The sequence below is a fragment of the Coturnix japonica genome, chromosome 4 (assembly GCF_001577835.2).
Source record: "Coturnix japonica isolate 7356 chromosome 4, Coturnix japonica 2.1, whole genome shotgun sequence".
NCBI lineage: Eukaryota > Metazoa > Chordata > Aves > Galliformes > Phasianidae > Coturnix > Coturnix japonica.
This window is the reverse complement of record NC_029519.1, coordinates 42,159,295-42,185,385: the sequence shown is the minus strand read 5'-3', so window position 1 is coordinate 42,185,385 and position 26,091 is coordinate 42,159,295. Positions and strand designations below refer to the sequence as shown.

The window sequence follows — 26,091 nt, the reverse complement described above, 5'->3', positions numbered from 1 at the left end:
AGAGTTATTTTTAGATCTAGACTGTAAGGAGCTGATGGAGTTGTAACATGCTTTCTCCCATATGTCACTTATTCCATAACACTTTCTTTCCTGCCTTGCCCTGTTACAGTCTGTAACTCTGTGTCCCTGGATTATCTGCTGAGGATTCAATGTGAGTTAATGCCAAAAAAGGTTGCTGGGGAGGTTGATGTGTTGTGTAACAGATTCCCCAGATGTACTTTACTTGGACCTCTGCAAATTTTTGGACTGTCCTGAAACACTCCCAGGTGTTTTAAGGGGACCTCTACTGTGAATGAAGGGATTTAGGTAATATGGGACTGTTCTGTAGAGCTCTCCCTACATTAAGTGTTTTCTTCATATTATGTAAGTAAACTTAGCCTGAAATAACAGCCTACAGGCTGTCAGGTCTTATAATAGACTTAAAATCTCTAGCATCTTTTAAAATAAATGTTATATTCTGTAATAATTATTTGTAAGGATAAGCAGATCCTAGGTCTCACTTTGCACTATATTTGGGTTGTGCTGGCTTGAATTTGCTGTGTGCACAGGAGCTAAGTTTGTTCTGTAGATGTGGAAGAAGGAGGAAATAATCCCTGCGCAAAAAGACATCATTAGACTAGAGTTTCTATTTGCCAAGTGGATGTCCTCTGAAACTGCCTGGAAGGTCATCATAAAGAAAAGTTTAGTAAGTCTGGATTTAAGCTTAGCTGTATTCTGAGACAGACAACAGTACTATTATTATTTTTAACTTCTGTTCATTCATGCTATCCTAGAGCTTTAGTCTTAAGCTTAGATTCCTAGTTTAAGGCCTGAGTAACTTGGAAATAATTTCGATCTCTTTCACACAGTTCATAAGCCTCCCAAAGGGAAAGAAGCAGATCCAGGTTCTCCCTGTTATTCCTTCTCCCTGATAACTGTACAGAAGGTGATTTAGATGCACTGGTGTGAAGAACTTGTTTTAAAAACAAACCAAAAAACAATGGCTAAATTTTTCTCTACTGGCATTACCACATAGGTTTTTTTCCCCATACCTTGCCTGGGCCTCTGCAAAGAGAAGCATTGTATTTAACCTGGATAAATTCATAGCTATAGTTCACAGTATGGTCTTGGGAAATGATTGTGTCAGCGGTCTGGAGGAGATACACTATTCTGTAGCTGGGAGCGGAAAACAGCTTGGAATGAGTGGAAGGGAACTGTTTCAGCTGGCTTCACTGCTGCAGTTCCTGAACTATTCCACTGCCTTGAGGGTCTCTGTCTCTCAGCAGCTATTAAAGCCTTTCCTTTTATCTTTAGAAATCTTGACATTAGGATGCAGTGATTTTTAGAGGAGCTGTGCTTTAGGCATAGAATTCCCTATAACTTGCAAATTGCTGGGAGAAGGGATGATAACTTATATTCATATTTAAAAGAAGTATGTTTCTGATTATTTTATGGAAAAGTACAACTACTCCTCCGAAAAGGGGGAAAAAAGCTTTATTTTGAAAACAGATGCTCTGATCATTTTACAAGTGAAGTCCATTCAAGTTTTGAAGTTTCTGCTACTAACAGAGATCTTCTGAATGCTCATTTTGTCTTGTGCTTTATTTCCAACACAGGCTTTAACTTCATTAGATAGACGGTGGTTATCTGAGGCTTTAGGTTTTTCAGTAAACTACAGAGTTTCACTGCCAGTTTGCTATGAGTGCTCAACCACCCTTAGTACAAAGACAGATCTATTATTAAATTAAGAAGTATCATCTGAACAGGCATAAAATATGACATGTTTCAGGTAGCAGGGGGAGGAATACAGTGACAAATAGAACAGGTATAAAAGATAGAAGAATGGTTTATCAAATGGTGAAAATATCCTTCAGTAGAGAGAAAGCCCTTCAAAACAAGCATTGATTACTGTAAGATGACTGCAAATGACAGATTAAGAGATGCTTTTGCAACAAGTATAAAATCTGACATTAAGATTTGATACAAAGCTTAATGAAAGCAAGACAGCAGCACAATACAGGACAAAATTTAAAATGCATGAAAGATAGCTGATGGTTAAGGTTTTTTGATCCCAGTAACCATTATGTGTGTTTAGCTTTCTAGATTGGTTTGGTGGCGCTTTTCACATGTTAGATTAGCACGTGCAACAATGATGGAAAACTGAAAGAGACAGAAACACCTGCCCTAAAAAGAAATCTCAATGTGATGAAGACATTTACTCACGGAATTTTTTCTTCTTAGCCAAATTAGAAATGAATTAATCAAAACAGCATGATGAACTATTGAAATCTGATGTGTTGCACGCATTAAATTTCTTGAAGCTTCAACTGAAGACTTACACAGAGTGAATGTGACAGTAAAACTCCAAACTTGTATTTAATCCATTCAAGATAAACTATTCTTCTGGTAAAGCATCAGATAGAAGAGGAGGCAAGTAGTCTTTCAGGAGCTAAACTAAACAGAAAATTGAGCACATGGTATATGTCATGAAAGCCTCATAGCACCTAATGCGTTTTGAGCAACACACACATTGGAGGAAACAAGAATAATTGAGGGAGAGGTGTTCAAAAATTATTATTATTGAAGTTAATGTTTTGTTATACTGACAAGAAAAATACGGAGCTCAACTGCTATTTGCTAATCTTATATGGGATGTAGTTTCGACATTCCTGAAAATCCTCATGCTCAGCTTCAGATCAGTGAGTTTAGTCCCACATAGAGGTAGAAACCTTTGTGTGTGTTCATGGAGGAACAGATCTCTTCCATCTTCTATGAAGATATTCCAGAAGTATTTGCAGACCACGCTAGTGGTAACAATGTTAGCTGAAGATATCTAAGTTTTACAGTGGGACACATTTTATCTTCATAATAAAGAGGATTTTTTTTCATATGAATTTTGTGTACAACAGGCAGAAAATGATGTGGAAGACACTTTTGAGCTATTGGTTCTATATTACCAGTAGAAACATACAGGGATCTTTGCTTTATTCAGTGGCCTGGTTGGTCAGCTCAAAAATTTGTATGGTAAGGCCCTGAAGGCGAATGTCTTTCAATACCTGCACAGTGTATTCTTAGCATAATGTGGATCTTTCTCTCTCTCTTAAAATTTCAGGGCTTTTGTTTTTTGTTTTTTTTTTTTTTTAAATATATTGAAAATAAGGTCTAATATAATATTGGAAAAGTGATGTCTTTACAGGATTTCTACTGTGACTGATTTGTAGTTGAAAGGTATCTGAATTCCTCCTTTCTCTAGATATGATACAATATCTGGATATTTTATATAGATATGATAATCTTTATTAAAAAGGAAGAACTTGAGAATGCATATTTACAGACAGTAAGAAAATCAGTGTCCTTTGAGTACAGTCCACCTAATGAAACCTTAGAGTGGTCTGAAATGAAAGAACCCACAAAGCTATTTTTGCTTTTTAAGTGAATAACTAATATTCCACTATGAGCTTGTGTGTAGTCCAAGTATTTGAAGTGAAAATCAGTTTGGTAGATTACTGGGCCTATCACACAGCCTTTCTTAGAGTATTACAATTCTTCTTCGTTATGCATAGACAGTAGGGGATCTAGAGAAAACTCCTCAACCAGGCTTCAGTAGCCCACTATGGAGTTTCCATAGCCTGCTGGGGAACTGTACAGTTTACTACCAGATTGGCTTAAGAAATCCAACTCCGGAGAAGGCTGTGAATGACTAATAGAGATTTACCATAATCCTGCTGCTTTCTACCACAAGCTCAAAGCAGTTGGCAAAGATATGTGACAATTAAGGAAATACTGCTGGGTAGAAAAATATTGGCAGGAGGATATTGGGGAAAAAAGTCACAGGAGGCATGTTGACACGACCTGCAGTAAATACTAGAGGAAGGCAGACGTAACTAGAGTCAGCCATCAACAGCTGTTTTCCCTTCTGGACAAGGACAGTAATGTGGCATGTTGCAGGTAGACATAGCAACCTGCAAGGAACATATGTATCTTCACAGTTGTTTCCTGAAAAGATACCTTAACTGCAGTGGAGCATTGGTTAATATATTATAAAATCATAACATTAATTATTTAATGTCTTTAATAATTCCAACAGGAGGTGTATGGAAGTTGATATTTTTTTCTGGCACTAAACTCAGAGCCAGGATAAACACTAGAATAAAACATAACAGTTACTTGGTAAATCAAATTCTGATATTGGAAAGGGATAAAGTAATGTGTTGTAGGAATAGTGCAATATTAAGGATTTTACACCTCTACCATAAGAAGAGGGCATATGATTGCTTTGTTTTTTCTTTCAGCAAGAACTGTTTACTCTGACTTCATTATGGTATGGTAAATTCTTGATTAATGTTCCACTTCTGAATGCCAGCAAAGAAAACTGTCGGAGATTTACTTCTTAATTAGATTCCTACTTTCCACTTGCAAAAATTATATGTCATCTAATGTGCTGGGATTTGTCTCACCAGAGAAATCGAACTTTTAGAAGCAGAATATACTTTCAAAGTTTTCATAGGCTGGTGTAATTGATTCTAGGACAGTTTACACTGTAACAGAGCCAAAACTTCATTAGGGGGGGGAGAGAGCGGGGGAAGAGAGTGGAAGAAAGCTGTTCGCTTTAAAACAATAAAAAATATTATATGTATATAAAATATGAGACCTTGTATATAAACTTTATCATGAGAAGCAAATCAATAATGTAAAGGGTGTGGAAGACTGGAAAGTGAAGAATTATTCTGAAGTGTTAATGTGAAGGAGTGCTGCAGGAGATTACAGGGGGATTTTCTTTATTTGTAGAAGTTAAGATAAATGATGAGATAAAATACAGAGTTTAGTATTTGGCATTGTAATAGGATTATCATAATACTGGGTTCTGTATTAGGACCAGTGTTGCTTAACAACTTTGCTGGCAGTATACACACAGTGGGATTAAGTGCACTCTCAGATACCAGCAAAGTACAAGCAAAAGTTGAGAGCAAAGTTATGCTGACTTTACAATATAATGCAGATCATGTCAAAAAGGGGGGGAAAATGAAGTGAAATCATTTTGTCCAATCAAAATGAAATATTTCTTGTAAAACGCGTTGATTAGATTGAGCCAGTGTTTTCTAACAGAAAATTATTCTCTTGGGAGAAATTTCAGGCAGTTCTAAGTAGTCTGAAATTTATTTATTATTATTATCCAATTGATTTTTCCATCAGTAAGATGTTTTGAACAAATATTTGAAAATCATTGGAGCACAATATATATATTTAAAATAATAATTTGCAGGTGGACCTAGAAAAGAAATTAGTTCTTTTTTCTTAATCACTTGAGATGGCAGTGCGATGCATTCTGGAAGCTGGTAGAAAGTATTGTAACAAGTAAAATAAATATAGTCAAGCAATGTATGCCTTATTTCAGGGCTAGGATAGGAGTGGAATAAGCATTTTGCTCAAAATCACATTGTGGTTCAGAAACATGGTTAGTAGAAGAGTTGCTTGTTTTTAGGAGTTGTCTGTAAATCTCAGCTCTCTTCCCAACTGTCATGGGTTTTTTTGGTTATTAATATCCCACATCATAACGTCATGTAGTGCACTGGGAGTTAAAGAGTTAATGCTTCAATCCATGGTGGTATCTTAACAAAAACTCCTGGACCACAGTCAGCTTTTGCTTCTTATCCATGGCATGATAGATAACAAGCAATCTGGAGAGCTGCTGAGTCTGTCAGTGATCAGTGTGTTCACTTTGTGGAATACTGAAAACCAAAAACCATAAAATCACAACACCAACAGAAGTCTTGGAAATTTTACCGCCAACACAATCTTGAATTTTCCTTTCCTCCCTTTATCTTTACATCTGTTTATGGCTGAGAATTTTTTAAGGATTTCTCTTTGGATTTACTTTGCTTTTGTGATTATTGTGGTTATATCTTAATCCTTTCTTGTCTTCATCCATCTCTGTAATTCTCTCTTTTACAGCCTTCTTGTATTCCAAGGTTGAAAATCTGGCCCTTGTAAGTCTACTGGAGTTTTGGCTTTAGCATCAATGTACGTGTGACTCTACTATTTTTTTTTTTTTCTTCCTGTGAGTTAGGCCTGGATCTTTATATAAAAAGTAATTAGTGTGTATTTCCTGATGCTGCTTGTGCGTTAGATGCTAGCAGTGAGATGTTAAAATATTACAGTTTCCTCTCTGATGATAGCCTTCTCATTTGAGTTCATTTGTTAGGATTTGTTTACACTCAGGAAAAAACTAGGAGGTATCTTGAAAAAGCTGAGATAGGTGAGAAGGACTTGGAAGGGGAGCACACAGAAATGTTTCTTCTCTCAGGAGTAGTATGAGGGCTAACTTATACCTGTGACCAAAGGACTCTGCAGAGTATGAATGGTTGCTAACTACTTCTTGGTTTCTGTACCTTTTTAATCCCCACATAAATTTGACTTTGTGGCTTTATTTACCACTGGAAGACAGCATCTGTGATCTTCTGTATGAATACCTTAATATAAAATGGAATTATTATTATTATTATTATTATTATTATTATTATTATTATTATTATTATTATTATTTATTATTATTATTTTGGTGGGGGGGGAAGTCTTGCATATAATTGGCCTGAGAATAATAGGTTAAGAATCAAATGAGTATCTTCTAAAAAACATTAATTGTGTACTGTAGTTACTTTTTTGGTGGCTGCTGAGTACCCAGATAATCCCCACTGGTCGCTGGATCTGGTTGCCTTCACAAAGGCCAGTTGTCTTTGAGCATAAAGAATGATGTATCAACTTAATCCTGTCTAAAACCAATGTTCTTTTGTTAGCAGAGAAAATGCATCTTACCAGTATCTTTTTCAGAAAGAATCCCTGAACAGCTGGCTAATTTGCCTGCAGCATGTTACTGTACTCTATTCAACTTCCAAAGTAATTTTTAATGGAATAATTATTTAACATGGGGAAAGTTCCTTTTACAGCTTCTCTTATACTAGATCAGTTAAGGCAGATACTACAAAAAGCAGAAGTTAACATCTAGAAGAATTAGCCAGTATTATCTCCTGTGGTACACAAAGTAGCAAGTATATAAAAAGAGCAGGTCAGTTGTACATTGTTGAGATAATATTTTCAAGCTTCCTTATGAAACCTTCTAAGTCTATCCTTGATGTCATTCACAGTATTAAAGATAACTGTGATTGTGCCCTTATCTCAGACTCTGAAATACCTCTTTGATAGTAGTTTCAGTGCCATCAAAGATGGTTTTTCACTTTGCTCTGGGAGCTACTTCAGTTCCGACAGAACAGAAAGACATTGTTGCATTTTGTTTAAAAAGCATGTTCTTCCCCTGTTGTATTGAATACTGTCCAACATACCTTTCTAGACCTTGTACTTTTTTCTATCAGTACCATGCAAGGGGAACAGAGAAAGATAAGAATATTTGTCAACTGCTTTATTTCACTGTAGTCCTTTTTTATTGAAGACTCGAAAGACGCTTGTCTTACATCTACCTATAGTTGTTGCTTTTTTTTTAAATGCATTTGAAGACAACATATGATTTCATGTTTAGCAGTTTGCTCAGCTGAATTGAAACATAAAAAAAAATGGTTTGAAAATAGTAGTAATTGAAGGTAATATATATTTACACATAGAGTTTTGAGGCGCATACCAATCTGTGATCAGAAATATTTGTTTTGAGGCACTGATGGGAGCAAAAGGCCACCTGTTGAAATATTGTACTAGGATGAATACTGAGTTTCTTCTGCGGTATGCCCCCCCCTATAAAGTGGGAGGTTGTAACCAGCACAGCATTTCCACTGTAGGAAAGATCCTAGAATGTGCTGGGGGGAAGAGGAGAAAAGAAAGAAGGGAGGATAGGACCTCTATTAAATGTACCAGTATAAAAGAAAGAAAAAATAGCCTTGTGATAAATAAAAACATTTCCCTACACTAAGAGCCTTTCATAATTGAATTGGTTATCAAATTAGTAAGTTCAAAGAATGGATTGTTTTTCTTCTAAAAACTTAATGCAACCAACCTGCTCAAAGTAGCAGCATCAGGACACTCCCTGCTTTGATTAGATAGAATACCAGATGTTTAGTATACATGATGTGAGTGTTTTATCAGCTTGCTATTTTTAAAAACATAAGTTCCACTAATTAAGCAGTGAACATTGAGTCTCAGTGGAGGGGAAAACAAAAAACAATGCAAAAACAACCTTGTAACAAGTTCAGATCTTAAGAAAGCACCTGCCTATTTCAAATTGCAAGAAAATAAACAAGCATGAAATATTTGTACTAACTGTATATGTGGTTTTTATCTTGTCTTATGGAGTTCTTTGTTGTAAAGATCTGTTTACTACAAGGAACACAGTGTCCTGTTTTCTAATCAGCAGTGTAATATAACAACCTGCAAGAACTAAGCAGCAAACTTCACTCCGGTGTTTTTATTTTCTATGGTTGGAGCTAGTTTTAAATAACAGAAATGTATTATGAAGGCGATTTTAATTATAAACACATTGCAGGAAGGGTTTTTCCCTTTTGCTTCTTGAACATCATGCTTAGAACACAGGAACCTAAGGCAAAGCTTAATGAAATTGATTGGTACATTTCATTTGTCTTTAAGGTAGTTGTTTGGGGGTGCATGTGCCTGAGAAAATTGTTAATTCCTCATCTTATGATCTCATCTTGGTTTGACCCTGTGTGTTCTGCAGTATTCTCTATTTGCTTTTCAATGTAAGATTGCTTTTCCTCTCTCCAGGTTGAAGAGATTTAATAGAAAACCACAGATGAATAAGATCTTTGGAAACCTGCTGTGTTTTTGTTTGTTTTTTTTTTCTTTTTCCGAAGAATTATATGAGATTGAGAAGCTGAAATAATAAAATAAGGTTTCTGTCAACCTAAAAGAGAGATCATGTTCTATAAATATTTCATTTGGTCTCCTAATACAGTGTGTGAGTCAGTTATTCAAATAGGTGTTTATCTTAAAATAATAGCGCAGGGAATATTGAAATGATAACCCATCTGGCGTGACGATGTTTCAGCGGTTCTTATTCTCCTGTGAATTCCTACTGTTTCTGAATTTCTTATATTTATCAGAAACTATCCTCAGACATCTGTCCACAGCTTGGTACGAGTAATCACGAGTATTGCATGCATCAGCTTCTGCAGAGCCATTGTAGTGGGACTGGCTCCTCCAACTCAAAGGATAGCTTGCTGCCTCAGCATGTTTCCCTAGGAAAGTTTATTCTGCCCTACACCAGTCTTACAGAGATTGAGGGGAAGAAGCACCTGAGCCCTTACTTGCAAGCCCCAGGAGTCTTCCCTTTGCACACTGTATTCCCTTTCTCCCCAGGAATAGTCTCTGTGTTATATGGAAATAAATATTTTGTTCTAAGTGTTTCTCAGAACAAATTAACTTGCAAAAATGTTTCTTCTGGACAATTAGTGTATTTGGGGGCTGTAATGAAGTTTATGTAACCACTTAAAAGAATGATATGCACTCGATAATCTGATATATGATCTGAAATGAAGATGTTACTGTAGCATAATAACTCCCATCAGATAGTAATAGGTAATAGGTAATAGTATCATGCAGGTTGGAAGGGACCTTAGAGATCATCGAGTCCAACCCCTGGGATTCGAGCCTCTGTGTAGCAGAGTGGCACTTCTACCACTTGCGCCACAGGGGGATTCGAACCCTGGCCCTCCGGTGTTGCAAAGCAGCATTCCTACCACTGCGCCACCGGGGCACACACATAACATTTTGTTATGCTAGCTTTTAGTCTTTTGTAATTTGGAACTAAAACAGGTTCAGTAAGGGCAAAATCACAGAATTGCAGGGGTTGGAAGGTCCCACTAGAGATCTAGTCTAACCCCACTGCAAATCAGGCCCCCTACTGCAAACTGCAAAAGAAGGCCCTGTCTATTTGGGATGGTCTAAAATACATACGTATGTATTTTTTCAGTCTTCCATCTGAGCTCATAGACAGTAGTTCAGTCAGCCATAGTAACTTACCTGCTTTGGGAGATCACTAAACATCAACTCTGGGCTAGTACTAAAGCTCCTTAAGATCAATAGGAGTTGTATGACTGAGCTAAGGAAACAGCCTTGTGTCTGCTTACATAGACATAAAAATGTTTAGTAAAGAAAGAGCTACATGCCTTCAGGATTGCTATGAGAGATTTCCTCCTCCATTACATAACTGTGCCAGGAAGTAGCGTATGCTTGGTTTTACATATGTACAACTACAGTGTTTCCTTATAAAATTCTGTTTGTGTGCTTAAATTTGCTCATGGTGAGATTTATAACTGTTTGAAATCAAAATAGCCCAACTGACGTGGAAGTCTCCACCTCTGTGGTCTGCACTGATTTATACCAGCACTAAATTATAGTGCTTTAAGGTACAGACAATTCTGAACAGCCTCTTGCAGACAGCGGATCGTAGTGAAATGTTTCCTTTTTGATTGGATCATTGCAAACCAAAGTATTTCAAAGAGTGTTTTGTTATAGTTCATACTAGTAGGTGTAGATTACAGGAAGGTATCGTACAGGTGAGGAGCTCAGTCTCCCTGTCTCTCTTGTACCATGCATCCCTTTCTTTACTGTCTGATATGTTTGATACTTGGCAAGGTTAGAAATCATTTCTACTCAGTTATCAGGTGGTGCTGACAGGAGAGATGTCTTTTTACTCGTGGAAAAGGAGAAAATAGCGACTGATTTTTCCATGTGTGCTTTTCCACAGATTGATAGTAAACATGGGTGAAAGGCTTTTTCAGTCCTTCCTCTTTGCTTTCTGTATATATATATATATTCTTTTCTGTATAGGTACCAGGAAGATAGAGCCTGCAAAAACGAATGGATCTGAACTTAAAACATTCTTATTCCCAGAGCTGTGTTTGTTGTTGTTGTGTTTGAATTTGTGAATGCTCTTAAAAAACAACAACAGCAAAAGAATGTGTCCTCAACCCATTCATATCTTCAGTATGCTTTCTGAGTATTCCCTGAACCAGGGTTGTAGGAAAGAAAGTCTGCTTTTAATGTTGCTTCCTCTTACTGATGTTTCGTATGTGTTGGGAAAAAAAAGTTACTGTTGGAAAAAGCTCTACTCAGTGTCTTTGCAAAAATTGCAAACCCCAAATTAACTGTCTAATGCTTTGAAAGAAAAGTGCATTCTAATAATACTCTGAAAACTCAATATCTAATCACTGCAACAGTGGGGAAGCTGACGGATCCATTAATGAAAGCTTCTATTTTACATTAGTTTGATCAAAACAAACCATTTAAACTGACAGCTGATGTTTCACAAAGTGGACAGGGGGCTGCTCGGTTACAGCATAAGACGTGAGCTGCTTATACTTAGAGATCAATAAACTACTGTGAAAAATCTTTGCTTGGGTGGACACGAAGCAGCTTAGCACAGAATGTGGGAGATGGGAGTTTTAATGCTGTACTTGCTGCAAATTGGTCTGGTTCTGATTATAGGGTCTTCACGGCCAATGTGTTGGATAGTATCATTTATAGGGATACAAAGAAAATTTTTTTCAGGTAAGATGAAGGGCAGGCTGGGGATTAGGAGAAGCTTCTTCCTAGGCGGTCATGCACTGGAGCAGGCTCCCCAGGACAATGGTCTCAGCCCCAAGTCTGCCAAATTCAAGAAGAATTCGGACAATGCTCTCAGGCACAGGGTTTGAATTTTGGGTGGTGCTGTGTGGAACCAGGATCTTCCTTAATGGAACTTGGGTATCTGTACCAAATCAGGATGTTCTGTTTAGTTTTAGCAATTAAAGGCATTATATATGCATCTCTATAATATGTATCCCTTCAAATGTGGGACTTCACAGTAACAAAACTGGATCATTTCTCAAAGAAACCCTGTGGTAGTAACATTTTAATTTAAACTGTGAGATTGCTTCTAGATATTAAGCCACTGTAGAGTGCAAAAAGCAAATGCCAGCCTTTTAGAATGTACCTGATTTATTTATGAAATTGAGATGGTTCTTTTAAGTGCCAGGTAAAGTTACCCATCTGCACTGAATATTGCCAGAGAGGTACCGCTGAGCAGGGTTAGCCAACTGCTAAATAATGCATGGGCCAAGGTGTGTTTACAAAATGCCTTCTGATAAATTTCCATTTTTATAGACAATCCAAGAAGTTATTACATCCATCCTGCTTTGCATTAGTAGCAGCAAGCTTCTAGCTGATGTCTTGCCTACCTGAGCAGTCTTGGTACTTACAACATGGGAGCATGAACACACAGTAATGGGCTGTTCTCCAGTCATGTTTTTTATCAGAGAGGTAGTAATCATAAAGAAGGAAAATTGAGCTACTTGTCTGATTTTTGACTAGAAATTGTTCTATGATTCTAATTATTTCTAGCATTTTTTGTCATAGATATTTTAGACTCATACAATCATAGAATCACAGAATGGTTGGATTATAAGAAACCTTAAAGCCAAGCAGCCCCAAACCCCTGCCATGGGCTGGTTGTCCCCCACCAGATCAGGGTGCCCAGGACCCCATCTAGCCTGGCCTTGAGCAGCTCCAGGGATGGGAACACCCACAGGTTCTTGTTGAGTATCTACTTTGCATTCTTCTCCATTATTGAAGCAAAACCTAAAACAACTGTGTTTGGACATGGAAGAAGACTCAATTCTCTGAGATCTTCAAAAGCCTCTGAATGTGGTCTAGCTTCGAGAGTCCCTGCTTGAGTAGGGATTGGAGAAGATGCTCTGAACCCCTGTCATCCAGGTCTATAAGGGGGGCAAATTGGCGAGGCCAGACTCTTTTCAGCAGTGTTTGGAGACAGGACAGGGGGAAACAGCCAGAAACTGGAGCATAGGAAGTTTTGCATGAATGTGCTCAAGAACTTCTTTACAGTGAGGTTGAGTGAGCACTGGAACAGGCTGCCCAGGGAGGTGGTGGGGTCTACTTCTCTGGAGATATTCAAGACCTGCCTGGACACCTACCTGTGTGACCTAGTATAGGAAACCTGCTCTAGCAGGGGGGTTGGTCTCAATGATCTCCCTTCCAACCCTTATGATTCTGTGATCTCCAGCAGTTTTGATTTGTGTTAGAGGACCATTAGGTGATTTTTTTCAATGGGAGTTTCTCCCTTCAGATTTAATCTGGGAGTTCAAACTACAATGTTACAGAACTTTTCATATTATTATATACTCTTCTGGTTACATGCGAGTGCTTCCTTTTGCTGCACTGGGCTTTGTAACAAATTTCTTTCCAAATTTTAAATGGCAAGTGCAAAATACATGTGGGGTCATTTTCTGAATGAGCTGCAATGTGGAATACAGTTTGCGTACTGTCAGATGAAGGACTTTAAATGGGGTTATGCTGGCACACGGGGAGCAGTTGTGTTTTTGCATATTCAGAACTAGTGTTTGCTCTTCTGAGGTCATCAGAGAAACAAGGTTACTTTACCAATATAAATCATGGAAATAGTCTTGTCCATTTAGCTTTTTTAAAACTCAAATATGCACCTGCTGGTTTAGATTAGTGGTCATTGTTTAAAAAATAAAATCAAGAATGTGGAACTAAGTCCCTGACAATGGAATTGTAAAAAAGCAGTTCAGCAGATGGCTGACTAAGATACTGAAATGACAAACAAATTTGGTATATATAGAAATAAAGTAGTGGGTATTTGGATGAGGTTGTGTTTTCTAACAGGTACTAGCAAGGAAGGCCTTTTATTTTCTCGGCTCTTCTCTGTGATTTTCTGTGCCATTCTTTTAAATTTCAGGTAATTATGTAGAAGAAGATTTTCATAGCTAGTAATAAGATTGAATCAAAAGAAGTGCTACAGTACATGTTTGCAGTTCAGCAAACTAATATGTAGTAATAGTAACAGGATGGGTAGGAAGACTTCTTAGTCCCTGCAGTAGGGTTTCATTTTCTTCCTTTAGTCTTTATTTTGTGTATGATATATTGCTTTCCTCCTAACCTACAATCTGTATAAGCCCCTGATTCCTGCAAAATATAAGTCTTTATGACCCGTGGAGCTTTAACTGCTCTGGAATCCTTCTACGAATTCTATGTCTTAGAGTGCAATCCTGCGTATAATGTATTTCTGCTTAGAAATACATTATTACTAGCAGTATAGTGCTTTTTAAACACTGCTCGTTGCAGAGATGGCTGGCTAGATCTGGGTGGGTCAGGATTCAGTGTCAAAATCTGCTTCAATTCAGGTGAAAATCTGATGAAAATAAAGGGCAATTTAGTTTTTAGTTAGTATTAGGCAAGTCATCAACTTAGATAATCCACTTGATCGTAATGTCTATGTGTGTGGTAAATCCAGGTTGAGGAAATAATAGAAGATAATTCTTTACTATCCATGTTTTGTTGTGAGCGTGATTTGTTTTACAGTTAGTCTTCCTTAAGGCCCCAGCATCCTAGGTGGGGTACAGGCATGAATAATTTATGATGCTCCTTTAGTATTCCTTTCTTTTCTATTTTGAAGGAGACCCTAATTGGCATTCAGGAAAGTTGACTACCTGAAACAAAAGGATGGGTGTGTAGGTATCACCTTTTCATTCTGTACAGCGGCAGGGAGAAAAAAGATTGCTTTATGAGTTTACAATTAAATTGAATGAGGTTCTATAAACCAAAACACATGCTTTAGGTTGAGAATTAGTGGGTTGTAATGTATTTTTATGTGCGTATGTAGATTACAATGAATCCATTAGATTACTCTTACATTCATGTTATTAATGGTTTATCTACTTTCCTCAGCAGTTTAAACTCACTGAATAGATGCAGTTCCTTGAACAGGGCAAATAGTAATTCCTGAGGAAGAAGGAATCAATACTTTGCCTTTCATTTAATTGAAAATAGAACAAAACCTTGCAGATCATAACTTTGTGAGTACCCTTGTAAAATCCTGAAGCAGATTTGTCTTCATTTAGAGCTTTTCTGTCCAGGAAGCTACTGTGCAAGGATTTCAGTGAATTTACAGTATGTTTACTGCTCCCTACAAACCTCCTCTGGGGACAGCCTTGGGGCGTAGCGCGACAACTTCAGTGGTCAAGGTCAGACAGGTAGTGTGCTTGCGGTTCTTACTGTTTCACTGTCCCTAATGAATGAGCATTAGCTGTGAATCTCTTTCAGTAAAGTTTCAGTAAATGATCAGTTTGTGCTAGAGTCTGCATATGCAGGATAATACTTCACTAAAAATGAACTTGTGTATTTTTTCATAAAGCTGTGATGTTAGCTTCTGCAGCACTTCATATTCTTCATACAGAGCCCGTCAAGATCAGTGATGTAACAGAGAACAGAGGATCACTTTATTAAAGATTCTTAAGTACTTTGCGGCTGATTCTACCATTGTATCATCCTCATGCTCCCCTTGGAATATTACATCTCTTGCTGCCTCCAGGTTATTCTGACTTTCTGGCTGAGCTGAGCATAAAAGCTAGCATCTCATAACCCTTGGGACTGCAGGACAAGAGATGGAGCTCACTGTTTACAGATACTGACATCAGAGGCATTCATACTGACTGCTTTTGTAGCTGGTAGAGAGAAACAGTATTTGAACCCTGTTGATCTGATGATTTCTTTCAGATACGTATTATGAGTTAAATGTACGTCACCCTGAAAGCACTCGTTTCTCTGTGAGAGGGAGGTGTAGATAAGCTATTTCAGGTATAGATACGCATAACAGGCATTTCACATTTGGCAGAGGGAACCTGACCAAAGCTTTGTGCTGTTATGCTGAGGTCTGGTCAAGAAGGAACACTATGAATTCATTTGACTTCAGTGCCAGAATGAATCACCAAAGGTTAAACCATCTCAGTCAGGTTTGAATGCCAGAGCAAGTACTGCAAAAAGTGGAGTTAACAGCAGTGCAGCTACTTAGACAGGCTTCTAGAGAGATAATGAAACACATACTACATAAATACGTGGTCTCTGAAAAAAAATTGATTACCTGGAAAATTGCCATAGAAGGTCATGTTTGAAAGCTGTTAACATTTCTGCATTCTCTGAGGGCAGTTTTAATACGTCTCCTTCACCCTCTGCTCCCTACTCTGGCTGGAAGGGAGTTTCTCTCTCCTCAACATTCTGATGACCGCGAGTATCGGACACTTCATAACAGCCTAGCCAGAAAGTAAGAGAAAACAATGTCAGCACTGTTAAAATGATTGCTGGTGAGCAATTGCATTGTGCGTTAAGTCTTTTTTTTTCTTTTCTATTTTTTCTTTTCCCTTTTCTTATTAAACTGCCTTTATCTCAACCCGTAAGTTTCCTAACTTTTTACCCCAAAGATTCTCCTTCTCCTGTCTAGCTTTGGTTGAGGGGAGTGAGGTAGCAGCTTTGTGGTGTTGAGGTGCCCACCAGTGTCGCACCTCAATACCCAGTGAGTTCTATGGCAATCAATCCAGGAACTTATCAGTCTGATGAGAGAAGGAAGATGCTGACTTCATGGTGTCATGGTTTTGTAGATTTCTTTTTTCACATGGAAGATTTACAATACCAGATTGGATCGTGTTCCTTTTTATTAGTATTAATATTATTGTTGTTATTGTTATTATTTTATTTCAGGTTTGTCTGTTATTACTATTTTTTCAAAAAGTTAGTACTTTTGATTCAGGCACTTCCACACTGAAGCACCCTCCTATAGGAGCAGCGTGTGAAGCTCCTGTGCATGATCATAACCAGTACATCCAGCAGGACACTGTTATTATTTTATTCTGTTCTTGTTTATGTGACCCCAGTTCAGTGGGTTTGATTCACTCTGAGGCTTCTCTGAAAATATTAGGCAATTTAGCCTCTATTATCCATAACATGTTCCTGAGTTCTTCTCCTGGAGGTTTCTGTTTGCACATTCTCCTTAGCTTTTGGAGATAACTTAGAAATTGGTATTGCTTTTTTGTTTTCCTTTAAATAAAGATGTATACTTGCAATTAACTCAGACATACAGGCTTAGAGTCTCAGGAATAGAGACCTCAGGTTAGAAAGCCTAACAACAACAACAAGGAAAGATGCAGAAGTGTTTTAAAAATGTATGTCAAGCATCTCTTACAGTGCTTCTCTGATGCAGATGCCAAAATCTTCCTGAATGAAGGATTAGTTTTAATATATCAGCACATCAACTGGATGTATGGTAGTGGAAGCCTGCTTTAGCCTGTGCAGTGTGCCATGGAGTTTATTTGCTTTTGTTGAGTAAGAACTTAATTAACTGCTTGCTTTCTTCACTGGTATTATTTTTGTTTGGTTGTAGAACACTACTAAGCCTGGGCAATCATAAAAGTCATACAAAGTAATAAAAAGCTGGAGCCTGATCTCTTCTTAATACACACACTCAACCAGTATCAGATAGATATCAGAAAATAATCCTTTCTCATTTATAACTCATTGCTATGAAGGATTTAATACCTATTGCTTCAGTGGGATTAGTTATGTGATGGCTGCCTTCCTGCAATAGGAGCTCATGTATTAAGTAAAATGAAAATAGATATAATCTCTTCAGGTGTAAAATCGTTTAAAATCAATGGAAACAAGGTAGTCAAATATCATACATGGCAAAGAGGTGGGGGGAGGAATTTCTATCCCTTTATGTTTAGGATGCAACATCCTAAATTTTAACTACTCCCAAAATAGTACTACAAAAGGCTTACTGGCAGTCCTATATAATTGCTATACTAAATTATGTCTAAAAGACAAATTGATCCCACTAAGACTTAGTTAATAGGTGCATTGCTGGAGAGTTTAAATGCTAATATATGGGAATTAAATATATATATTTTCTGGTTGGTCTTATTTGATATTAACTCCAACCATCTGTCTCCTGCTCCTGAGCATATGACTAGAATGATGTTGAAATCTCAGTAGCGTGATCTTAAATAATCCTTCTGCATGTCTCTTTCTTTCAATACTTAACACTGTCATGTTTGCTGTTAGAAGATGTTTTAAACAAGGAGAAATCAAAGCTCTAACAAGGATTTGTTAGATCAGGGTAACTGATTAGTCGTAACGCAGCACATACAGTCTTCACTTGTGTTAGTTTTTCACAGTGAAGGAAGAAAACAAGATTAACATTTCTAGTAAGTTTTGTCTAATTTGCTGCCATGATTTTGCCCTTTTACTCTTTGGTGTGTTATACAGTTTTACTTTCCTGCTGTTGACTTATTTGACCAGGTTCGCTTCAGGTTTTCTCCTGGTATCTGCTGAAAGGGACCTTCTTCTTGTTGTTTGTATTTTGTTTTTTTTCCTTTAATTCTTAGCTATGATGGCCAGCAGGAGTCTTATAGCAACAGGGAATTGTCACATGAGATATATTGGGTTTTATTTTTATCATATTTACAGAAATGTGAAAAATCAGATTATGCCTATCAGAGAACAGGAGATCAGCATCTCTCCTGTGAGTCAGCCAGCAGTAGAATATAAGAAATACTGATATTTATAACTGACAAAAAACAACTGTAAGCATATTACTCTGTTACGTTTCTACTCTGTTGATAGCAAAGCTGATGGTCTTAGCTCACTGTAAGGCTTTGCAAAGAACAAGGAATTTAAACTCAATTCCTTACATTGCTACATCATCTCAAAAAGCATCATTTTGAGAAGAAATGTTAGGTAACATACTTCCTAAACCACATATAAATACCAAAATAAGTACAGCAAACATCCATCTTATCATTTTATTAACAGTAATGACTTCATTTTGGATTATTCCATTTTGGATTACTCATCCCTTGAGCCAAAGCAGAGACTGTAAAACAAGACTGTGTACCGGCTGTTTTCATAGTAAGGCATCTTTTATTTTCTTTCCATGAAGCAGCAATCCTGCTCATTGTCATTGGAAGGGTTCACTTGAGAAAGCCCCCAAATGTGCTTCTTTTTCTATTATTTGCTGTAAATGCTGTTTTTAACATTTCACCTTAGCAATGAATTTATGTTGAGACAATAAAACAAAACAAAACAAAAAAGTCTTAGAAAAAAAGTTTTAAAATGTACTAAATTTAAATATCTATTTACAGATTGAAAGACTGCAAATGTGCAGAGGCATCTCTTCCAAGTCTGGTTCTTAAGGTGTCTAGGGCACGTGTTTCTATGACCTTTGTGAATGTCCACTTTCTTAGGTAATTGAGAGCTTTGAAAATCCTGCTCCTGGCTTTGATATTGATTCAGTAAATCTTTTTCGATAGAAGTGAACATGTCAGAGTTCAGGCAGCTTCTATGTGTAGATACTACTATTAAGCATGCACAGTGCTGAAAGCAGCAGCTTCGCCTGCCTCTCTGCCCTGGGCATTCCTCGCAGCTCCCTGCACCAGCACTGATGATGGTTAGCATGTGGCTAGACCAACTTTTATAGCCCTGATGTAAGCCTAGGGGCGAGGAGGAGCAGCTGTGGTAGGGAAGCAGGAGGCACTTAGGCCCAGTTCAGCAACAGTGTGGACTTCTGCCGGGTTAAAGCAACCATTTAAATAGTCTAAAAAATTGCAGTGCTCAAAGATAAACCTCCTTCCCATTTTCATACTTAAGCAGGCAATTTTCTGGGTCTTGTATCACTACTACATTATTATTGCTTTTGCAAGAATTGCCTCTACTCTTTAACTTTTGAGAAGTGAACAGAGTTAGAGATGGAAAGCAATCATTTGAGCCTGGGAATTAATTTTGAAATGGTAAATTAATCTTCAGTTTAATATTCCCAGTCATCTGACCTGCAAACTAACCAGAATAATCAAGATATAAAGCAAGAGAGACTTTAAAGGATATGTCAGCTGTTTCTTGACATATGGTGCAAGAGACTTACAGTACGAGAATGTCAGCAGTACTTGAAAGGTTAATGGAAGTGGGATTTGCAGAGACATGACTGATTCGCCTAGAACAGGAAGGGAAAAAAGCTGATTTGGACAAAGACCTTTAAAGGCCTTTTGCGTTTGCATCCTTCTATCTGAAGGGAAGAAAAGCACTGGTCTCTTTTAACTTAAATCACTCTAATCTCTTGAAGGGATCCAAAACTTGTCAAAGAAAACATTTTCAAACTATGAATGAGCCATCAGAGTGGGTGAAATACTCAGTGCGAGGCTTATGAAAATGTATCTATTGTAGCATAGCAGAATGCCTGATAATATCAAGTGAAGGTTAAATGCTTTGTTTTGCTGTGTGTTGCCCTTTGTGTCTCACACACACTTTTCTGACTTATCTTTATTGTATCCATTTGAAATGTAGCTAGGACCTTTCTTCTTCTTTTTCTTCTTCTTCTTCTTTTTTAATCTATAATTTAATAGCATGAATTAATATGCTTTTACTCTAGGACTGATTATATAGCAGTGCATCAGTAAGAACAATTCTGTTAGTGGCCACCTTTCATTTAAGCTCTTTACATTGGTTGAAACTAAATAAATAAAGGTCCTGTTGCATAGTAAATGTGTTCTCACTGCAAGAAATAAGTGAATTCACACTAAGCCAACAATTATGTTAAAACATAGTAATACAGTTGATAATCTTGGTGGCCAACAGCAAGGCTGCAAAAACTGGAGATACTAGTATAGTTTACCCCTCAGAAAACCGTGGTCAAGCAGTGCCTCATATATCCTTTCCTTCCTAATCTATTAATTATTCATGTTGAAAGTAGTGGTACATCTACTATGTATTTATTTGCCATTGGCTTTATGTATCTGAAGTCAGATCTGGCATATAGGATTGGTTTAAAAACAAAACAAAACAAAACAAAACAGGTTGTACTTCTTCCATGTAGATCAGAGAGCAGTAGAGCAATGTATCACCATGTGGAAAAGATATGTTGCTTTGGGTACCTTTGGTCTTCAAAATGTGTATATTCTCAATAGCAAAAAATACGCAGACTGCAGTAAAACGTTTGCAGTGGGCCAAGTGGAAGGTTGCCACTAACCCTGAGGATTAGGGAAATCTGTGAGTGGATTGCAATTGTCAAAGAAGAGAGAAAAAGGAAGAAGAGGAGTAAGGGGCAGCTGCCATCAGGAGGCGGCTCTGTATGCATCCCAAAAACAAGCTGACAGCCTCTGCTATCCTTATGTCAACCAGCCTGCACTGGGTAAAGAACTTTGGTACAGCAGGTAAAAATTATGGGTCTTTCAGAGGAGCTATGAGCTTTAAAAAGCCAACCAGAAAGTGAGATAAGTCAAGCATTTATCAAAATAAAGGTTACAGATAGCCTGGTAGGTGAAAGTATTAAAACTTAAATTCAGCATAGAACTGACATGTTTATTAGCAGTGAGACTACCTCATCACTCGAAAAGGTATCCAGGATTGTGTTACTTTCCTCCAACAGTAGTTTGAGTTTCAGCAGAACTGGTTTGGAAATGCCGTTTTTTTTCTGGGTCACAACATGGATCATAACAATCCTGATGAGACTCCTCCTCCTCCTGACTCAAGACTTTGCAATGCATGAATTTAGCCTTTTCCCTTAGTGGGCTGTGGCTTTCTATTGAAGAGTACAGTATCTGTCGTCCCTGTGATGACCTACAGGGTATTATCTGTGGAACATTTAAATGAATATTGCTCTCCCCTAAGCTAAAACATTCCTGTGCGCTTTTTCCCCATTTAGTGTCTGGTTTGTAGAACATCAAGTAGAATGAATGCAATGAAATGTATTTAATGAACGCTAATTAGATAATAGTAATTTTAAAACTGTCCTACTGTCTTTCCTATATATCACCCTGTTCACTTAGAAGATTCGTGAATATCTTAACACTGAAAGTTAAAAGTGTTTTGGTGTTTGTTGGTTGGTTGGTTTTTATTTTGTGTGTGTGTGTGTGTTTTTTTTAACTTGCAAATCCTAAAAATAACATGAAGCTGTGTTATCTTCAACATTAATTTGTCTGCCAAAGGAGGATGACATCCCATAATGTGATTTGATGCCTGACAAAATAATGCAGTTTGACAGAATGTGCTGTTCAGGGGATTGATGGACTGATCTTGGTTGACGTAACTGTTGGGCAGGCAGCCTGAATTTTGATAGAATATTTGATTAGATAAAGGATTGACTAAAAGAGGGCAAGTATAATTGCATGAAAGTCACATCTCTGAGTTATTCAGTAATATCTCCATTCTAAACATGGACTGAAGTGTTCATATGGCTTCATGTGCCCTTCTGGTTATTTTATTTTGCTGTGATTTTAAGCATATTTTATGCCTGCTTTCTGAGTTTGATGTAGTATTTTCCATCTACTTTATCTGGTTGTCAGAACTTAAAAAATTGGCTATTGGCTATACTATTGACTAGGAGCTCTCTCTCCTGCCCCCTTCCTCTCTGGAGTAAGCTACAGCCCTGATTCTTCTGCTTGGTCTACAGCAGCTTATGTTTTCAAACCAGAAAGTACTTGTTTGATCCCATGTGTGTTGACTGGTGTGGCATCTCATCAGGCAGTTAGCTTGCATGTCTGCTCTCTCTCAGGGTCAAGTCTTGTTTTTTTCTGGCCAAGGTTACGAATGTAAACCAATGTGTAGTCTGTCTCAAGGACAGCAAGGTGCTCTCAACTTCATTGTTCCCTGTTATGTCAGAAGCCACAGGAGGGTACTCTTGCAAAGGAATCTTTGTGAGAAGACTCTTGCAGAGGTTTTCTCCTGTTGTCTGAGAGGTGATTCACGGCGTCATTCTTTGCCCCTGTCTGTTCTTTACCTAGACAACTGTCAGTTTGAAGTGTGGCTGTTTTTATCTTCATTCTTACTCTGTGCCTTTGTGAAGAAAATAACGGCCATCACTGGCAACTCTGCAGGCTGCTATCACCTGCACTGCTGTAACCAACACAGGAGACGAAGGACCATTGTAGCAGTATCTGGCTAGACTAGATCAATGGGCCTCATCCAGTTACAGGGAATTCAGAAAGACTGAAGGCTGGGTCCTGCACTTTGGTCTCAAAAACTCTATGCTGCAGGCTGGGGAAGACAAAGACATGGGGGATGTGATGCTGATCAGCAGCCAGCTGAATGTGAGCCAGCAGTGAGCCCACGTGGCCAAAGAGGCCAATGGTTCCCACTCTACATCAGAAATTTGCAGGCAGCAGTGCTAGGGAAGGGCTTGTCCCCTTGTGCTGTTGAGGCCACACCTTAAGTGCTGTGCTTTGTTTTTGTCCACTTTACTATAAGAAGGATATTGAGTTGTTCAAGTACATGCCAAGAATAACAAAGTCAGTGAAGGGACTAGAAAACAACATATATGATGAGTGACTGAGGGAACTTGGGCTGTTCAGTTCAGAGAAAACTAGGCTGAGGGGAGACCTGATCACTCCCTGTAACTGCCTGAAAGCAGGTTGCTGCAAGGAGGACTTTGGTTTCTTTTCCCAGGTGGCAAGGTGAAGGACATGAGGCACTTGGCCCCAGGTTGCCTTAGGAGAGGTTTAGATTAGATATTAGGAATAATAATAATAATAATAATAATAATAATAATAATAATAATAATAATAATTGTTTAGGCATTGGAACAGGCAACCCAGGAGAATACAGAGTTTCCAGCCCTAGAGATAGGATGTGGTGCTTAGGCCATGATTTAGCAGTGAACATGTAGTGTCAGGTGGATGGTTTGAGTTAGCAACATTAAAGATTTTTTCCAACCTAAATTATTGTATGATTCTGTGATCTTTATTCCTTGGCAGGACTTGGCATGGATGCAAAGTTTTCTGCGTAATTATCCGTGTATGTTCCTCATAGAATGTAGCTGCACACAGTGCCACTTATTTTGTCAGCTGCTCATCATCAGCAGGAATGTGAAATTTCCTGGGATAACTAGGAATATTCTTTATTATTTGTATTTTTCTTCACTTAGCCTCATAGCCATTGGGTTCAGATACAGTTCAACCACTGTGACTTAAAAAGTTGACCAAGGTTATTTGACTAAGCTTCATAACTAGTCACATATGTGTTCCCAGACTGCAAATAGAAGATATTATACTAAAGGGTAAATAAAATACTGTTACTTTTTTTGAGAACAAAGTGTGCACACAGAGTCAGTGTACACCGTGCTCTCTGGCGTCTGGATTTGAATCCTTCATTTCACCTTACTGTTTTTTCACATTTCACTGCACATACACATCTATGAATAGATATTTGGGTTCATATAGATTGGCTGCGTGTATATGTATAACATGAATACTGAACTGCTATTTAGGTTTATGGTTGTGTACACTTACATATGACCAAAGAGGCAAGAGTCATAAAAGGATGAGCTACATTCTTGCAACAGAATGTGAAGAGCAATGTACATTCCTGACATACCAAAATTCAATATACTAAAATAATGATGTGTGGCCTTGAGGCTTTTTTTCTTATCATTCGTCTGTAATTGGTCTTGACTGCTTTGTAAATCTGATGGCCATTGTAATGGTAGGTGATACTTCCTGAATGACTTCTCTTGTTTCAGAAGTAGTCAGTCTCTTGACAGTGTGCATTCACCGTCTCTCAGTCATTGAATCCATGTATTACACAGTGCAATAACATCTCCAGATATTGCTTTCTGTCTTCTGTGTTAATTCTTCTCTGTGTATATTAATAAGAGAAGACTGCTCCAGAATGAGGCCTTTACTGCTAATTAAAAAGGCTGTGCATTGTGCACATAAAATAGTTCACTCTGTCCTGTTGAGCTTGCTTTTATGGTTTAACCAATTGGAAGTAGCTACCTGTACTGGAATTTATAAGGAAGGTATGCTGATTTAATTAAACTGATTTAAAAGTCAAGTTGTTTAGGCCAGTACAAATCCCAGTGTAGGTGCATTTTGTCCTTTCATATTTAATTCCTATTAGTTAAACTAATAGTTTGTCTAGTGGTCTTAATTAAAGTGCACCAGCTTCTGGATATCTCGCAATGTCAAGCTTATTGTCTCTTTGGCCAGAATTTATCAGAAGATTTTAGACATGAACACAAATTAGAGGGGTTAGCACCATGGGACACTATTCCTATGCGATGAGAAGATGCTGAGGAAACACTTCTGTTAATATAGATTATTTCAGGAGCAAAGAAGCAATGGAAGAAAGTATATGCAATGCTAGGACTTACTAGAAATGAAACACTATGCCATTTACAACTGGCATAGTAATGTTGTTAATATGTGTGAAGTTCTTCCCCCTTTTCCTCAAATGATTGGTATAGCTGGAAAAAAATGTGAAAGAGTGATGATAATACTGGAGAAGTCATTGTGAACTGCCATATAGGTTATGAAACTACAGTCTCTACTCAGATAGCCTTGGACAGATCAACCACACTGTGTAAGAGATGGATAGATTGGGACTCATCTTTTGTGCTTTTCATTTCTGTGTTAATGTTTTGATAAATTCCTGTAGATTTTCAGTGGCCTCTGGTATGGCCATTTCACACACTGCCAAGCTTGCAGAGGCATCTTTCTGGGTTGTGTTTGGATTTAATATTTTTCCTAAAGAGATGCATGAGTGAAGGAACACAGATGTGTCAAGATCTTTTTTCACATTAGGTGGCGATACATCCAAAAATGTTGGCATGGCCGAAGGGAAGTACCTAACACACTAGCAAATTTGACAGTATTTCTGTCTCTTATTGGAGGCAGCTAAAAGGGTCATGATTACTGAGATGATCACAGAGCGCCTTCAGAATGGATGTTACATTTGCCCTAACTGTGCACAGTGGTAAAAGTTTATACATCCATTACAGAGAAGTGGGGATTCATTCACTCTGGCTGATTGGCAGAGCTCAGAGTGTTGTCATCAGTGGCATGGAGTCTAGTTGGAGGCCTGTGACTAGCAGTATTCCCCAGAGGTTGGTGCTGGTCTGGTCATCAATGACCTGAATGAAGGTATAGTGACCACTCTCAGCAAGCTTGCTGATGATACTAAGCTGGAAGGAATGATTGACACACTGGAAGGCTGCGTTGCCATTCAGCAAGATCTGGAGAGACTAAGAATTGGACAGAGAGAGGAACCTGATGAGGTTTAACAAGGGCACCTGGGGAAGAATAACATGCATCTATACAGGTTAGGGGTTGACCTGCTGGAGATGAGCTCTGCAGTGAATGACCTGGGTGTTCTGGTGGACAACTGATAGGTCATGAGCCAGCAGCGCGCCCTTGTGGCCAAGAAGGGCAGTGGTATCCTGGGGTGTATTAAAAAAAGAGAGGTCAGCAGCAGGATCACCTCCTTCCACCTCTACTCTGTCTTGATAAGTCCACACTTAGAAAACTATGTCTAGTACTGGGC

The 26,091-nt window shown here is 38.0% G+C and overlaps 1 long non-coding RNA gene across 1 annotated transcript in view; it reads left to right on the top strand.

Moving 5' to 3' along the window:
* Positions 1 to 26,091, top strand: part of LOC107313497 — a 276,826-nt gene that overhangs the window by 109,039 nt on the left and 141,696 nt on the right. The window lies entirely within an intron of this gene.